The 14288-nt window shown below is 54.8% G+C and overlaps 1 long non-coding RNA gene across 1 annotated transcript; it reads right to left on the bottom strand.

Annotated features, from left to right (window-relative positions):
• Positions 1-9691: 9691 nt before the first annotated feature.
• Positions 9692-11187, bottom strand: LOC123607621. The gene is made up of 3 exons (XR_006716812.1): positions 11106-11187; positions 10548-10595; positions 9692-9905 (listed from the first exon to the last, which is right to left on the bottom strand). It is a non-coding gene; the product is annotated as an uncharacterized LOC123607621 (long non-coding RNA).
• Between the last annotated feature and the right edge of the window lie 3101 nt (positions 11188-14288).

Raw genomic sequence — 14288 nt, 5'->3', positions numbered from 1 at the left:
CTGGGGGGCCCCCTTTATCCCACAGAGGAGCCTCCCACCAGCCCGCCCTCTGTTTTTTTTCTCTCTTGCAAACCTGTCTTTGCCAAGAAGCTGCCTCCCTTTTCCCTGTTCTCCTTCCTCCATCCACACCCCGCTCTTTCCTTCCACTTTTCTATCATTTTTATTTCTCCTCTGTCTGCTTCCACTCTGTACTGTTTTTATTCCCATAAATATAACCGGACCTTGTTGTTATCTTTGACATCTTTTCCAATTTTTTCTATAACATTGAATTAAAAAACAAACAAACAAAAACTCCCCTTGGGTGCTAACCTGCGGTCACACTGATGTCCCACGGCCACAGTCCGTAAACTTCCTGGTAACGGGACAGGTGAGCCACACCACCTGTGCGGGGCTCTGGGCGCCACGCCCGGTCTGGGGCCTCCCTCTCGCTCTCCGTCCAGGACGTAGAAGTCTATGCCGAGTAACGGTGTGGTTCCATCCCAACCTTATGTCAGAGACCACCCCCCCCCCCCAGAACTAAAGCAATAATGACCTCACCGCTTGACCTGTGGGGTGGATAACCTCTGTTCGCCTGGATTTTTCCACGAGAAAAAGAGAATCTCTCCGATGGTGAAAAACACCAGGTTTGCTGCTGGAGACCTTCCAGTGGGGGACCTACTGCAGCCCAGGTGCAGTTTCTACCCACCTTGTGCCCCCCCACCACACAGACCCTGCTTCCGGGGTGCCCTCCAGCCTGCAGCTCAGCTGACTGGACCAAGGAGGAGGTGGGGAGGGGTGCCTGCCCGGTGGGGCCACAGTGGTCACACAATCTAAAGCCAGAAGCTCTGTGTCCTGGGGCGCCTGGGTGGTGCAGTCGGTTAAGCGCCTGACTTCAGCTCAGCTCATGATCTCCTGGTTAGTGAGTTCAAGCCTGGGGGTCGGACTCTGGGCTGACAGCTCGGAGTCTGGAGCCTGCTTCGGGTTCTGTGTCTCCCTCTCTCTGCCCCTCCCCCACTTGTGCTGTCTCTCTCTCCCTCAAAAAATAAACATTTAAAAAAATGTATAAAAAGTCCTTAGGCAAACATTGGGCAACCTGACCTTGCTGTCTCTGAGACCATCAAGTAGGACAATGACCTCACGACGTAAAGATCTTGTCCACGCGTACTTGTATGTAACGTGAGAGTCCCGACATGTACTACGCAGAATGTATGGCTCAGCGCCTAGAACAAACTCCATCGAAGGAGGTGCTAATCATCCGAGACCCCGTGAAGACAACACACATTCCTCCCAAACGAGGAACCGACGTTGCGGAACGAGCGGAGCAGCGGATCGCTCGCTGGCGGCTGCGTCTTTACAAAGCTCTGACAGAGCCAGGCTGCGGTTCCGGGGTTGCCTCCAGGCTGTCCTCCTGATTGAGGCTTCGGCCGGCGCCAACCGCAGCCGCTCCTCCCCTGGCGCTCGGGCACCTGGGCCTGCATCCTCCTCCGCGTCTCCGCGAAGCCCGTCTTGTACTCAGAAAGCGAGGCCTCCCTTATAGTGATTTCCGGTTAACGTTGTCCCTTCTCGGTTTCCATGCATGCGCGGGGGGAGGGGTTGCGTGCGTGCGTGTGTGTGTGCGAGTGCGCGCGCAGGGGGAGGGGGTCTGTGCGTGCGTGCGTGCGTGCGTGCGTGCGTGCCGCGGGGGGGCGGGGTGCCGTCATCCCTACCTCCTTACCGGACAGGGTCCTCCAGCTCCGGCTGTCACTGAGGCTGAGGTGTCACCGCGCAGAGCCATGCAGCCTGCACGTGGGGGTCCCCTCCCCCCTCCCCCCTCCCCTGCCCACCGTGCACACCCGACGGACGCCCTGCACAGCCTGCCGACAGCCGGTCCCCAGGACGCCCTTCATCAGGACGTGCGCGGCAGCCAGACGCGCGTAGACACCCCGGTTTGGGCAGGAAGGGGACAGTGTCCTGGTGCAGCGCTGTCTGCAGCAGGTCCCCCCTCACCGAGAAGACATCCTGCAGGGATCCTTGACCCTTGCAGTTGGGCTGGGTTCTCCTTTCCGTGGCCTCTGCACGCCAGGCCCTGAACGGAACGAATGGCCACCAGTGATTTGTCAATAGCCGTCATAACAGAGCGACAGAGGCAACTCGCATCCACTGGCCTTTAAAACTTCTACCTGGGAGCGACTCACATCATTTCTGCCCGCATACTGATGGGCGAAGCAAACCCATGGCCGCATCCGACCGCCAGTGGTTTGAGGGCGGTGCGATCTCCCTGGTGCCCAGGAGGAGGAAGAACAGTAAACGCACCCCCCCCCCCCCCCCGCTTCGGCCAGAACCCTGCCACAATGATTCGATCCTAATTCCCCATCTAGCCCGTGGCAACCCACACCTTCACCCCTCTGTCCAAGGCCCCACCAACCTCTCAGCTTTAGCTGTTTCTGGGTGAGAGTCAGGTAGGGGGCCTGGACTGCTCTACGTGCATGGGGTCGCAAGTCCCGCTCCCCAGGGACTCTCGTGGACCGCCACTCGGCGGGCAGGTTGAGAGAGTGGAGAAGAGCCACCAGCACCCCCACGGAGGGAGACAAATGCTCTGCACACCAGTTCTCCCCCAGACTACGGCTCCTGCCTTCCTCGTATATCCTGGAATTCCGGAGGTGATGAATTAAGAAGCTTACAACCGGATGTGCGATATACGGTGTTTTATCCACTGTGTTCAGCCTCCGCGGTCAGGGGTGGCTGAAAAGAATCTATTTCAAGGAAGCAACGGGCTTTGGAGTCTCTGACACCAGAGCCACGCGGTTTACAGTCCCTGGAAAATGCATCTGGCTCCAAGTTTTCCGGCGCCTACAGCCAGAGGAGACCCCAGGTTACGCAGACTTAAAATGTGGGCAACAGAAAACAGATGCCTGCAACCGCGGAGGCTAAATATTTCCTGGAATGGAACTCACGCAGGGATCGAGTGCTCCTTGTAGCAGACCATACTGACTACCACTGCAGTTCTTCAAGAAATCTTAGTGAGCTTCTCAGCACAAAGCTCCATATGGGCAGAGGATGTACCCACGAACTCAAATCTGGGGTTGTCTGTAGTGGGAGACTCGGCTCCGTGAATTCCGACGCACAGGGATGCATCTCAGAGCCAGGAGATGCGGGCAGGTCGCCTGTCCCTTAACCCGGCCCCCCCAGATTCAGCATCCGAGGCTGCCTCCCACCCAGACAGGAAAGGCCCGTGTGTGTTCAGGCACTTTTTGTGATCATCACGGTAGGTTTGGGCTTCCTCAAACGAGATGGAGTGCCTCTGAAGCGTTTCACTTAGGGGGCGGGGGGAGACCTGGGTTTGAGGGGGCTGCCTGGCTGTCCGGCCAGTTGTTAGACTGGGTAAGAGGGAGAGAAACCAGGTCCTCAGCGATTCTCAAGGTGAGGTAAGAGATGATGACCGTGGTCCTGACCAAGACACAGATTGGCAGAGAAGAATGGATGGTTTCCAGGGGAACCTGGGAAGTAAAATCCACGGAACAGAACTAGTGACAAAGTCCTAGTCCCCAGAGGAGTCGGGGACAGTGTCCAAGTGGACACAGGAGGCTCTTCTGGTCTCAGCCCTGGGTGGGGAGCACTGCCTGGAGTGGACCAGGGAGGAACGGACGAGGAGTGTGCATTGCAGAGCGTGGTGCAAGGTGGGTCCAATGAGGCGGCCGGGAGGTGTCAGGATGCCTCGGGGACCGAGGCTCAGGAAAGGGACCGGCATGGCAGTAAACGGCAGGGTGTGCGTGACAGGTGCATGACGGGTGCAACCTTGAGGGCTGATGCCGCCATCCCGGGGGAGTGTGAAGAGAGAGAACAGCAGAGTGAGGGGCAGCCGAGTGGTGACGAGGAAAGCAGCCAGGTCCCGGTGGGTGTCCTAGACGCCAAGCAGATTAGCATCCTGAGGAAGAAACGCATTCCAGACGGATCACGTGAGGACTGAAACTTGGCGGTGTGTCCTCGCCAAGAACAGATGCACAGTGTCTTCCCGATCTAATGGGAGACATCCGGGTCTCTGGGATGTCACCTCCCCGGCCACATCCTCCACAACTTTATGGCCACACACCCCTTCTCACCACAACCTGCCGGGACTTCATCTTTCCATTTTTCCAGTGCTCATCCTGTTGTAGGAGAAAGAACAAATAAGCTGAGAAGCGGCATTATATCACTCCGTCAGGTCTTTGAAGCAGCTCCTTAAAAAGATTGCCGACTTTATTTTTACTTTTTTTAACGTTTATTCATTTTTGAGAGACAGAGAGAGGCAGAGTATGAGCGGGGAAGGGGCAGAGAGAGAGGGAGACACAGAATCCGAAGCAGGTTCCAGGCTCTGTGCTGTCAGCACAGAGTCTGACACGGGGCTCAATCCCATGAACTGTGAGATCATGACCTGAGCCGAAGTCAGATGCTCAAGTGACTGAGCCACCCAGGCGCCCCTGCTGACTTTATTTTTAAATGATTAAAGAGACCAGGGGCATCTGGGTGGCTCAGTCGGTTAAGCGTCCCACTTCGGCTCAGATCATGATCTCTCGGTTCGTGAGTTCAAGCCCCGCGTCGGGCTCTGTGCTGACAGCTCAGAGCCTGGAGCCTTTTTGGATTCTGTGTCTCCTTTTCTCTATCTCTCTGCCCCTCCCCTGCTCACGTTCTGTTTCTGTGTCCCTCTCAAAAATAAATAAACATTAAAAAAAATTTTTTTTAAAAGGCAAAATCATATTCTGAGATGCAAGGATCAAGTTTTGTGTTTCTACTTCCCAGCCTTCTGTGATAAAACACACTAAAAGTATCTAAAAGAAAATAACCATCCACCAACCCTGACTCTGTTGTTTTTCAAAATAAGGACCAGCATCGTGGATTTTCTAAAAGTCATAAATTATTTTGATATTTTTAGTAATGCAATAACCACATGTTCCATATGAGTAAAATATGACTTAAAAAAAATTATGCGTTGTTCTTGGAAAAAGTGGAATTCTCTACTTGTGTCTAACACAAACCAGTCTCTCTTTGTAAATAAGATTCCAGAAAGGTCATATTTAACTGTTCAAAACATGGTATATCAAAGATGCAAGTAAATTGTTGTATCATTTGTCTGAAAAGTATTTCAGCGTATAATAGCTCTGTACAAAACAGGATGAGATTCGAGCACAGCCAGCTAGTCTTGGAGCATTTTAAGACAGTGGGTGTGAAACACAGCACCCGGCCACTGCCATCTGGCCCGCAGGCCTGCAGAACTGCTCAGGAAATCCACACGCCGGGGGTCTGCTGTCCTGGCTCTTAAGAATTCTCGGGTGTTGTGATCCTGGAATGTTCACACGTTTTAAAAATCAGCCTTTCTGTGTTCGTGTAAGGAAGGACGGATGGGCTATTTGGTAACACACATAAAAAGAAAAGTGGTTTTGAAGATCGGGTAACAGAGACAGGTAGGTTAGTATCGTTTTCTTAAGTAAAAATGGGATTTTAGTTAGATTATACAGTCCCCCGGATTATGGGGGTTTGCAGCGCCTGAATAAGAGGAACCCCTTACCAACGCTTAAACAGTCACAGCGCTCGCACAGCAGACAGGCCGAGGGTGCTGTTCAATTATTACGGGAGGAAGGGAGGGCGGATGGGAGTGGACGTTTGCGCCGGAATCTGTCCCGCCGCTCCTTTCATTCCTACAACCACTTGTTACTATGACACGTTTTACTACAACTCGGTTTAAGAGGAAAAAAGTACACAGAAGGTCAGAGTGGGCTGTCCACACAAAGATGCTTTAGCTCCCTAAAATAACCATTTAAATAGCCAATATGTCTAATTGGCAAGTAAGTAACATACACGTCATTAACAAGTAGAACTATATGTAATGAAATAGAGTACATTCACTTAAGTTCCTAAGTACGTAATGTGCGTATCTATGTAAGGAAGTGGTTCCATCACCAGGTGCTCAGTGAATGGGGCTGTGGAGACGGTGAAGGTCATCTGGTCCAATTTCTTTCCCACGCAGGCACCCTACAAACGTTACTGCACGTCGCCCACGTGTTAAGCATCTGTGCGCACCACCGCGAGGCACTCTTTGAAGCCTGGTTGTGTCTGGGGCTCCTGGGTGGCTTGGTCGGTCGAGTATCCAGCTTCGGCTCGGTGGTCTCGTGGTCGGTGAATCCGAGCCCCACGTCAGGCTCTGTGCTGACAGCTCGGAGCCTGGAGCCTGCTTCTGATTCTGTGTCTCCCTCTCCCTCTGCCCCGCCCCCCCCCCCCCCCCGCCCCATCACGCGCACTCTCTCTCTCTCTCTCTCTCTCTCTCTCTCTGTCGAAAATAAATAAAACATTAAAAAAAATTTTTTTAAGCCTCTTACAACCCCCACACTGGCCATCCACACCTGCTGGACCCCTTGACCTGTCCTGCACCCATGCTGCTCCCTTCCTGCCTCCTCCCGTATTGACTTGCACACCCCAGATTCTTCCCAATCCAATGAGTAATTCGCCCTATCCAGCCCCTCCTCCCAAACTCATTCCAGAACACCCTATAAACACCAGATGCTCTTAAACTGCCTCAGAACCTTTTCCTCTCTCAATGTTTATTAAGAACCCCAAAGAGCTTCTGTTTGTGTGGATTATATGTGTTAATATTTTCCATAGTAGAAATTAAAATGGCTAAGCCCCAAACATTTATTTCAAACATAATAATTATAGGGGCGCCTGGGTGGCTCAGTCAGTTGAGCACCAGACCTCAGTTCAGGTCATGATCTCACGGTCTGTGAGTTCGAGCCCCGTGTCGGGCTCTGTGCTGATGGCTCAGAGCCTGGAGCCTGCTTCGGATTCTGTGTCTCCCTCTCTCTCTGACCCTCCCCCACTCATGCTCTGTCTCTCTCTCTCTGTCTGTCAAAAATAAATAAAACATTAAAAAAATTTCGAACATAATAATTACACATGAACATAAATGACGGCTTTTGCAAGAAAATCAGTGTACATTCCAAAACCAATTTAATGAGCAAACACTATTTCACTCTTTTTTTTTTTTTTCCGTTTATTTATTTTTGGGACAGAGAGAGACAGAGCATGAACGGGGGAGGGGCAGAGAAGAGAGGGAGACACAGAATCGGAAACAGGCTCCAGGCTCTGAGCCATCAGCCCAGAGCCCGACGCGGGGCTCGAACCCACAGACCGCGAGATCGTGACCTGGCTGAAGTCGGACGCTTAACCGACTGCGCCACCCAGGCGCCCCAAACACTATTTCACTCTTAAGCAGATCTGTCCTGGGAGTCAGCTGGGTTCTCAATCGCTTCCGTGCTCTGTCTCTTCTGATAGGTTCTTTTGGTGAAATACGTAAAGAAAATCTGGCCTGGCACAGATAAGTAGTTGGGACAGGGGGAATCCTTTAACACATTTTCCGATTAGTATGGATATTGTTCTTTGATAAGATACCAGAACCAGGCAAACAGTCATTTCTTAAACTTTAATCGCAAGGTGGAATCAAAATCCTGCCAGGTGCTGGACCTGGCTCCAGCCCAAGGCTGCACGAGAGACGGAGACGTGGCTCTTCTGTGCTGCTTCCGACGGGTACGGGACGTAAAGACACCGTGTTGACCGCTGCATCAGGTTGCCTTTAAGTGAGAGAGCCAGGGTTTGACTTTCTTTGTGAGGTTGGAAATCGAAATAATCTAAAGAATCTAAAATAAGTGTCTGATGGCCTTCAGCACACAGCTTGGATGCTGTTTCCTCCAGGTAATGCATTCACTCCTATGCAATTGAAGTCAATTCCATAAATCAGGTTAAATGTTCCTGGAGAAAGATCACACCCAGGTCGCAATTTTCTGTGCCATTTAAAAACGACATTGAGGGGTTGTGTATCTTCTCGTCTCTGAACTATTCTCTCTACTCCTGATTGGGTGCCGATTACACTTGTGAGCAGCAGGACTAACACCGGGAAAGAGACGATCACCGGGCAACCCAGCGCCTCCTCAGCAAACCGGCTGGCACATCGCAACGCCGGTGCAGTCTCTCCCTCATTTACATGTGCACGGTCAGCACCTGGAGCTTCACCTCTGCTGTGTGTGTGCATGCATTGTGTGCATGTGTGTGCACGTGTGTGTCAGTGTGTGTGTGCATGGGTTGCGTGCATGCCCATGTGTGCATTCACATGTGTGCATGCATTCGTGTGTGTGCGTGTGTGTCTGTGTGTGCGTGCCAGCGTGTGGGGTGTGCGCACACGTGTGCATGTCAGCGTGTGCATGTGTGCACACGTGTGTGTGCACACGTGTGCATGCCAGTGTGGGTGTGCGTGTGCATACGTGTGTGCCAGTGGGGGGGCAGGTGTGCACGTTCACACACGTGCATGTCCATGTGGGTGTGCGTGTGAGCATTCACACGTGTGTGTCAGTGTGAGTGTGGGTGTGAGTGCGTGCACGTTTGCGTGTCAGTATGGGTATGTGTGTGTGAGGGTTCACACGTGTGTCCATGTGAGTGGGTGTGCACATGACAGGGTCCGTGTGTGCATGCACACATGTGTGTCAGTGTGTGTGCATGCATTCATGTGCGTGTCAGTGTGGGTGTGCATGTGTGCATGTACACGTGTGTCACCGTGGGTGTGGATGTCAGTGTGGGTGTGTGAGCATGCACACGTATGCGTGTCAGTGCATGGGTGTGCATGCATATGAGTATATCAGTGCAGGTATGTGTGTACATGAGCATGCGTGTGTGTGTGTGCGCGTGCATGTGCACATCCGTGTGAGTATGCTTTCCCTGCCATTTCCCACCACTCTCCTCCCATGCTTGTCACTAGCTGCCCGATTTTGGAATCTGACCTGATGCTCACTCTCGAAAACCTCCACTCACCTCTCATCGGGCCCCGCCGTCCTCCCCCTACACCAGCCCTTGTCCAGCCCAGGACATTGTGTGTCCTCGGTGCCCTGTCCTGGGCAGGTTGTACACGTCAGGAAAAGCCAACAGCCCCTGAGAATCTCCACAATTCCCCAGACTCCGAGTCTGCACCCTGGCACTGACGCCCAGCGCTCTCTGGACTGCCCATGTCCTCCGTGCGGACCGCTGTTGCCCCCACTGCTGGAGTGGAAGCTTGTGCACCCGCAGCCTGGCAGGTCCTGGTCCGGGCTGCCCTCCAGGCCCCTCGCAGAACAGGCCTCAAGAGGAGTGCGAGTGGGCGGATGCCTCTGCCCGCTGGGGGTCTCTCTGAGCCCCTGCTCACTTCTCACTCATCCTGCCGACCCCACTCCTCAGACCGGGCCCCGGGAACATAGGAGCAAACCGTGCGTGGCCAGGCGTCACCACAGGTGTGATCCCAGGCCCCCTGGAAAGTGGCAGCGAACCCGGGGAACCTGAGCCAACACCCTGCTGGAGCCAACACCCTGCTGTAGGGACGCATCCAAACCCTGCTTCCAAGGCGCCAGATAAGGAGGTTGAGTGAGATAAATGTGGGCTTAGCTGATCCCCTACAGACGGTGCTGTTACCTAGACCCTCGGGGTGTGTGTGGCTGCGTCCCCTGTTTACGACGTGCATCCTCACCCCAGCTCCACGGAGGCCAACCCCCAGGTTCGACTCCACGGGGAAGCGCACGGCCCCCCACCCCCCAGTGGCCTCTCTTCCCCAGCTGCTGTAAAAACCCCTTTGATGCCTCTGTTTAGCTCTGTTTAAACAACACCACTGGACCCCTGCAGGCTGCTATCCACAGGCTGGGTGGCCTTGCTTTTTTATGCAGAGGGTGTTGAGAAACTCCTGTGAAACTGTGGATAATTAGCCTTTATTGCTTCTCATTAGGAAGAGATTGTCACTCAGCGCAGATGGGCCCTGGGAGGGGCTGGGGGACCGGCCTGCATTTCTCTGCTCCCTGGAGACGGGTCCTGTCTCCATCTTCGTGGTCCCCAGGTGCTGCGGCAAGTGTTCCCACGGGACACTGTGGTTTCTCGGGGGCCATGGAGCCCACACGTGCAAGATGTAGCTGTTTGAGGACGAAGGACTAATCGGAGAGGGTTGCGCGGTGACGATGCCAGGTTTACGGCTCCCCTGCAGGCGTAGAGATTGGCACGGACTTGGCTCTTTAACTCCTCGTTTGGAGACACTTAGAGAACCACAGGCACCTGCAGAGGCCGCACACTGTGCACGCGGGGAGACCATGTCCTGTCTCTGGGCCCGGTCCTCCTTAGCTGCAGTAAGACAGCGAGGCCAGCGAGCCGGCCTGGCTTCCAGGTGGGTGTTACGGTCGTGAATCACCTGTGAACGTTTGTGTCGCTGTCCCCACCAGGCCCCCCCTCCCAGCCCGAACCCCTGCAGGCATGGATCTCCCTCCAAATGTCACTGCAAAAGGCCAGGAAGAGTCAGGCAAGAGTCTCCCCTGGAGAACACGCAGCCGAAAGACGGGCACATGCAGAGATGGCCTCCCAGTCGTTGGCCAACGGGGACGCGCACGGTGAGAGCCCACGAGACAGGGGGACACACCCGGGGACACCCGCGTGGGCGCACACGAGGCTGTGGGACGCACCCGCCAGCGTAGTAACAGCGGCCGGGCCCCGCGTGCTGGTGAGGATGCGGTGGGGCGGGAACATGGTGATCGTGACCCACCGTCGGGCTGACTTGGACCTACCAATATCTCTGGCTGTCGTTCTGTCACAGAGATCTCTTCAAAACAGCCCTGTTGAAGGTGCCAGGTGGTCCAGTCTTGCCAATAAAGCAGGGGCCCGGTGGAGCCAGGTGCCACCCCTCGTCCCCTGCCCCCCATGCAGTGCCCTCCACGGACCGTGTCCACCCCGAATGCCGCGGGCTCTCTCGCCCTTCCCTACGCCCATGCTTAGAAGTCCAGGCCCCCCGGAGAGCCCCCTCCTCTAGCTGCCCCCAGGACGTGCCCATCACTGCTCCATTGTGTGCACCATCCTGAATTTTAGTGGCCTGTGGAAACCTGTCTTCCCCACCAGCCCCTCAAGGGCAGGGTCCACATCTGATTGCCCCCCGAGGACCCAACCTCCAGTATGCACAAGGTGCTTAATAATGTTCGTAAGCTATGCCCTTCACCGGCCTGGTGAGGAAAGTGCTAGTTGGGCCCCACTTTTCAGATGGGGAAGCCAAGGGGCGAGGCCTGCCTGCCTTCTGATCCCCGGGAAAACGATTGTCCTCCCGAGGCAATGCCGGCTTGCGGAAAACTCACCAACTGCAGTCGAGGAGGGTTTACAAAATGAAAGCCTAGCCCTATGCAATCCCACGCTCGCTGCTGGGAACACCGGGCTGTGACTTTGCAGCCATCTGTGACAGCCCGACATTTGCATGTTGCAAAGAGGAAGCGTGGGGCTCAGGCTAAGAATAGAAAGAACACCGAAAATGAAAGCTGGAAGTTAGAGGCCAGAGGCCAGAGGCCAGCCAGCCTCCCTGCAGGTGCGCGTTGGAGGAGGGCTTAGCGGGGGCGGCAGCGAATCCGGCCTCGGTTTCCTGCTCCTGGGCCTTTAGCACGGTGTCCGGCAGGAGGCCAGGGCAGCGATACATGTCCCCGAGAAACAGGGAGAACAAAGCTGGGGTCCCCGCAGCCGTTTCTGGAGAAACGACCCCCCACCCCCACCCCATGCACCAGATTCGGACCACGGCTCACAGGGGAACGGGTTTTGTGATGGAGAAAGGCGGGCTAGGGTTGGGGTCCGGCCCCCACGTACGTCCCGCGTCACGTCCCTCGTGCTCACCCCCATTTCCTCATCTGTAAGATTAGGACAGTCCTGGGATGAATGAATGAGTTAAGAATGCTGCATTTAGGGGCGCCTGAGGGGCTCAGTCCCTTAAGCATCTGACTTTTGATCTGGGCTCAGGTCATGATCTCAGGGTTGGAGAGTTCCAGCCCTGCATCGGGCTCTGTGCTAACAGCGCGGAGCCTGCCTGGGATTCTCTCTGTCCCTCCCTCTCTGCCCTTCTCCTGCTCGCTCGCTCTCTCTCAAAATAAATAAACTTAAAAAAAAAAAAAAAAGTGGCATTTAGGTCAGCGCCTGACATAGGGATGCACTCAATAGTAACAACTGCTCTGATTGTTTTTAATAGGAGACTTTTGCTCACAGGGCACCTTCTACGCCCTGGGGACAAGGAGACCCCCCCCCCCCCCGCATTTACTCAGGGGGATGGACCTGCCGGCCTCCCCTTGGGCTCTGCGAGTGCCTGGAAGCGGGGACACTGACTTCACCCATGGCGACACCCCCAGGGTCTGCACAATTGCTGGTATACAGCAGGCGCTCAACTCTGCACACAGAAGGAAAACACTGAAGGCGTTCCTGACGGTTCTTCGACAGCTGAGCTGCAACCTCGCTGGCTGGGATGCTCACCCTCCTCCTGGGCCCCAGGGCTCCATGGTTCCTGGAACCCCATGTACAGCACCCCCTCCCCCACGTGAGCACCCTGAAAGGCCACTCAGGGGCTCTTGGCCCCTTGCTGTGTTGACTGGTCCATTTCACTCACTCTCGTTTGTAAGGGGCAGTGGCCTACACGAAAGCTTCCTGCACACGAACAGCTTCTTCACTCAACAGCTTCTGGGAGCCCGCACAAGGGCAAGGTGTGAGGCCCACCCCCCCCACCCCCCCCAGCACAGCTCAAGGGATCAATTCTGCAGGACAGGAGCAAAGTCCTGCAGGGAGGAGGCGGGACCATCTCAGACCCCATGTTGGGAAGGCTCCTTTCTGCCCCACAGATCTCTGTCCTTGAAGGCTGTGCCCAGAGTTTGACAGATGGAACTGGAGGACAGGACTCCCCACCCCCCAGAGGGACCGCCAAGGAGAGCCAAAGAGCCTGAGAAGGCGCTGGGTGCCCTGCGGCGGAGGATCCACCCACTGGGTTGTGGCCCCAGGTCCTTCACTTTGCATGTTGGAAAAACCCTTCCACAGATGATGTGATGCTGTTCCGGGCAGAAGGAGAGGCCGGAGGTGTGCTCAGGCACCCCCAGCCCTGCAGGGACAGGGAAAAAGAGCTGGGCGAGCTGCTACCCCGGAGGGGTCTGTGGGTCTCTCCGGTACTGTATGCACCCCAGCAGGGAGGCTGACCCCGGCTCCGACTAGAAGGTCGGCCAACTGTTGTCACAGCTCTGAATGCACCTTGGTGCACGGCTCCAAGGGGCTTGGCTGTTGGGACCTGCTTGGGAGTAGTAAAGGTTTGTGGTCTGCATTCCTAGCCTCGCCCCAGGGCAGGTGGGGGATAGTTCTCCACCTTCAACCAAAGCTGGACCAGGGCCCCGGTTCTGGGGATGGGAAGCCAGGACCTGGTCCGCTGGGCTCCTGGGAACACGAGCCAGGGGACCCCAGCTGGGACTCGGGGTGGCTTCCTAGTACCCCCCCCCCCCCATTTGATCCCTGCACCAAACAGACCATTACTCTGTGGTCTCTATAACAACCAGAGCAGCTACCCCCGACTGAGTCCTCACTATGTCCAGGAAGGGCTTTGTATTTCTCACACTTTTCTTCCAAGTGTGATATTTCAGGGTTTGGGTCATTTGCACCAAAGATACAAAGAAATGCACAAAAAGAGAAACATCATCTGTTTTGTTTCCAGTGGACTATACCTTCACTGGACCTTATTCACATGAGAGCTGGTTGAAATACTGAATTCCCAGGGCTCCTGGGTGGCTCAGTCAGTTGAGTGTCCAACTCTTGATTTTTGGCTCAGGTCATGATCTCTTGGTTCGTGAGTTCGAGCCCCGCGTCGGGCTCTGTGCTGACAGCTCACAGCCTGGAGCCTCCTTCGGATCCTGCGTCTCCCTCTCTCTCTGCCCCTCCCCTGCTCGTGCTCTATCTCAAAACTAAAACATTAAAAAGAAAGAAAAAGGGAGGAAGGAAGAGAGGGAGGGAGGGAGGAAGGAAGGAAGACTGAAGTCCCTAAAAGTGTGTGCCATGTTCGGGAGTTTTGCCAGAATGCATAATTTACGGTCAGATGGAGGCAAACTTTCCTGGTTCCTCCTGGCCAGGCACTCTGCGCACAGACAGTACACGGGGTTGTGTCCCCACGGGACGGGCCGAGCCTCTCCAGGTCTTGCAGCAGGTAAGGGGGCTTCCGTTCCATGTTTCTCTGCCGCCAGCCCAGCATTCTACCTTCACAACAAGGATGCAAACTTCCAAGAAAAGTCAGAGAATCAACTAGCTAACGGGGTCCTATGTTTCTTCATAGGCGATTTCCAGTCCTTTCTGGAACAAAGCAGGCATGTATCCATACGTGTGCACATAGCATGCTTGGCCCAGAGAATTCTTTCAGCGGATTTGTTTCCCCACTTACTTTCCAGCAGGCAAACTGTAACCATTCTCATGATGTTGGTGACAAAAGTTAGTTTAATGGGGAAGGTTTTTTGGCTTTTTTCTCTTCGCCATTTCGTGGG

Source organism: Leopardus geoffroyi, chromosome A2 (assembly GCF_018350155.1).
Source record: "Leopardus geoffroyi isolate Oge1 chromosome A2, O.geoffroyi_Oge1_pat1.0, whole genome shotgun sequence".
Taxonomy (NCBI): Eukaryota; Metazoa; Chordata; class Mammalia; order Carnivora; family Felidae; genus Leopardus; species Leopardus geoffroyi.
This window is presented reverse-complemented; position numbering and strand designations above follow the sequence as displayed.